The sequence below is a fragment of the Microtus ochrogaster genome, chromosome 17 (genome assembly GCF_000317375.1).
Source record: "Microtus ochrogaster isolate Prairie Vole_2 chromosome 17, MicOch1.0, whole genome shotgun sequence".
Lineage (NCBI taxonomy): Eukaryota > Metazoa > Chordata > Mammalia > Rodentia > Cricetidae > Microtus > Microtus ochrogaster.
The window spans coordinates 19763107-19767210 of record NC_022019.1 but is presented as its reverse complement, the minus strand read 5'-3'; positions in this window follow the sequence as shown (position 1 = coordinate 19767210).

Sequence of the window (4104 nt, the reverse complement as noted above, 5' to 3'; positions counted from 1 at the left end):
TTATTACACGATTGATGACTATTCAGAAACCATACCACAGACAGATATCTAGGCATTTCTCAGCACTTGCAGTGGCTTGTGGATGAGACCCTTTTACTTTCTTGTCTATGAATATATAAGTATATATGTACACACCTGAAGTTATGAAGAAGTACTAAAATTTCCCTAACCATGTACTTCCTAAAAGAGCTCACACTTGTATGCAGGGATGCTGTAAGAATTACCATGAACTGGGTAGCTTAAACAAATATGCAATTTCTTTAATGTTCACTTAAAACTTATCATCTCTAAAACTTAAATATGAGCACAAACACATGGAGAGCTTATTAACCACATGGCTATAAGGCAGAGGGTCTCATGCTCAACAAGTTCAACTTTTCCCAATTGGTTAGAAAATAATAAATGTAAACAATTAAAACTATACAAATTTCTGAAAAGCTTAGAGACTGTCTAAATTTGGGGAAAAAACAGGGTAAACCGCAAGTAACAGATGAATTAGAGGGTCAAAGAGAAGCAGTTTTCTTCCCCATAGGCATGACTGACTCAGTATGGCACTAGAGGTATGTGGGCCACCAGGAAAGTGCAAGCACCATCTGGTGTGCTGAGTGGAGCATATACCAGTGACATATCAGTGAAGTAGGCTCGGCATGGCTCACTGGGTCAGACCCCCATTGCTGTTGGCAGATCTCACTAGGACCCGGGTTTCAAACTTGTATTTCTCTGAATAAGTTTGTAATCTATGAATACATATGAGGAAATGCTTATCCTTAAGATAGAAGAAAGCACTATTTGGTCCAGAATTTCAATCCAGTCCCAATCGGCAATTCATTATTCTCTGATTCAATGGAAATCAAGAAGACTACATTTGGAAGGCTCTCATGTGAGTGGAACATATTCAGTTTGCGCATCTATACATTCCTTCTTTCTGCTGCCACAGATCAATTCTTTCTTGAGCTATCTTTAGTAAAGACATGTATTTTCATACTTGAGGGTTTTTTTTTAATTTAAAATTGGATTTAAAACGGCAGTTTGAGAAGCCTGAAATTCATAAAGGATTGGAATGATCAGGAGACCCATTTGTCTTAGCTGTTGTGAAAAATATATGTGATGTGCTAGAGTTGAAGACCTAAGCAGAGATGCATGGTCCATGAAATAAGCCGGCCTCTTAGCAACGCAGGTGGTATTTTGCTGTAGGCAAAAATCCTTTATGATGGAAAGTTCAGAAACCACTTGGTGCCCTGTCCTTGTAAAATGTGCACTGGTTTTCTGTTTTGTTTTGTTTTGTTTTTCAAAATAAACACTTATTTTGATAAGAGGGATCAGCATTTCAAAACACAAATTTTGTGCAGCCATTCAGTCTGTAACATGTAGACTTGAATATAAACACACACATGCAGATTTTTTTAAAGCAAATGATGACAAGCTAGGTATTTCAGGGATTATAAAGATTTATAACACCAACCTTTTGCTCGTTTCCTTTAGGACTCTGCTAGTTCTTAACATGTGTAAAGTTGATGTGGGTTTTACCCTAACTCCATAATCCTTACCCCACTTGCTTTTGACAACATGAGGCATCGTTTTATTCACAGCTTTTAAATCACTAAATGTCTTAGCTCTCCCAAGAGAAATAACTGCTGTTGCTTGAATGTTTTCTCAAGGAATTCAATTCCTTTACAACTTGCAATGTCACAGAAACCAGATAAATGGAGCCCTGCCCCCAATTTGGAGGGATTGACTTGGCCACAGACATCTATCCTTGGCCAACTCACCATGACTATAAAGGGACTAAATCCTGGTCCACATTCACAGATCTAGACAAATGTGCAGGGGTGCTGGGTAAAGAGTAAGCCTCATCCTCTGCTGAGACCGGTGATTTCTATCCTGGTTCTTAGATACTCCCTTTACACAAGCCCCCTGGAAATCTGATGAAAAATAATCAACCTCTAGCAAGAGATTCTTTCTGTTTTTAGTTATGCCTGATTGAGCCACAAATTAACTCAGAAATATCCAAGACAGCTAGGCCAAGTACCCTCAGGGATCTATAGGCAACTGCAGTTCCTAAGCGCAGTAAGGAACACCCCACACCTTCAAATGATGAAAATTCACGGTGTGCTAGAGACTACTAAGGGGGAACATGAGTTCACTCTTTCTTCTCAGGCAGGAGGATAGCTTTGGAGCAGAATAAAAATAATAATAAAAAGGATTAGAGGAATAAAGAAGGAAGAAAAGGGAGGGGGCAGTGGAGCTGAATACAAACATAGCAACAAATTTCTTACAGAATTCATAATTCATTCCAAACCCAATTTTATCAGTCTTATTTTTGAGCAAAGAGTTCAGAATCTAGCATCAAGTCAACTCCTTCCCTGTAAGCAAAGTCAAACTAACAAAGCAAAAATAATCCTAATGTCTGGCAGATAATTAAGAAAAAGTAACTAGAGGGGCTGGAGAGATGGCTCAGAGGTTAAGAGCACTGACTGCTCTTCCAGAGGTCCTGAGTTCGATTCCCAGCAACCACATGGTGGCTCACAACCATCTGTAAGGAGATCTGGTGCCCTCTTCTGGCCTGCAGGCATGGAGGCTGAACACCGTATACATAATAAATAAATAAATCTTAAAAAAAAAAAGAAAAAGTAACTAGATAACAGGTTCTTGGGAAACACTGTCAAAAGGTACCAACAACAACAACAGAAACCATTTAATCTCTATGACTTGCAGGTCAACCTATGTGTCTCAATTCAAAGGACTTGATTCTTCCTCTTCAGTGCATATCCTCCCTCCACAGGCTTCTTTTGCCCTTGACTCTCAAGAGCTCACTTAAGAGTTATCAGGATCTCCATCTTTAATTGGCTTTCTCATTGTCAAGAGAGAGCTAGGGCAAGAGTGGCACCATATTTTCCTATTTCGAAAGGGGCACCATCCTAAGAGTCAAAACATCTAGCTCTGTCACAGATTTGAGAAGCCTTGGAAAAATTTGATGATTCCTTTACTATGATGTTTTCCATTCCATTCTGCTAAGTTTCACATTTGAGATATGTCAAAGCAAATTGCTAGTTAATTGTGTCACTGGGTATTTTGGAAAACAGGTAAGATGATGAAATACGCAGAACATTTCAAGCTAATTAACTGAGCCAAATATCACATGGATATATGTCAAATAGTTTGGCTAATAGTAAGTAAGCTCTTTTTTTTTTCCTAGAAGCTTCCTTTATCTTCTGACCTGTGATGCTTCCTTCATTTATATTGCATTGTATTTAGTGTGTTAGGCCTAGGGGTGAGATTCCAAGACACATTTGTGAATGTGAAACTCAATCAGTTGCATATAAATATAAATGTCAGTGTGGAGAGTAATTACAATATATTCATAGAAATATTATCTCATGGGTTCAGCAATGAGCCGATCCCTTTAAAGTATAATTTCTTCTATTATTATCTACCTACCATTATATATTAAATTAATAATAGGGGGGAATTCCTCCTCCATGTATTCCAAATATGATTTAAACTTGAAAGAAATAAAAAAATGTGAACTCAACTCAATTTGGAAGCAAATAAAGACTTAGAATATTTGTTGGTCGTCATAATGAGATCAAATGTCGCTTTCCTGTCCCTTGCTTGCTGCCCATGCTGTCAGACTTAAGCAGTCATCAGGGAGGACAGGGGCACAGAGACACACAAGAAAGGACACAAACCACAGTAGGCCATATATACATATACACGTGTGTGTGTGTGTGTGTGTGTGTGTGTGTGTGTGTGTGTGTGTGTGTATCTGGGCCAGTCCTCTCTGAAATGTATTCTTTCTACCAGTCATGCTTCCTTCTTTCATTGGTCCCCCTTGTCAGTGAAGACATTTGTGGTTCCCAGGGCAGCAGCACAGCTCCGACTCTAATTAATGCATCCCTGGAGAAAGAGAGCACCTTTCACACTGACTGACATTTCAATGAGCCAGGCAAGTGTCCTCAACATCGAACATTCAAATCATGGATAAATGTCTACATTTGCATAGCAAAGACTGTCGGTAAAGTCCAGGCTAGGATGGGCCAGACTCAACATGCATTCCATTGTCTTCTAAGTTCATTGACTTAAAACTACAAAGGGAACAGTTAT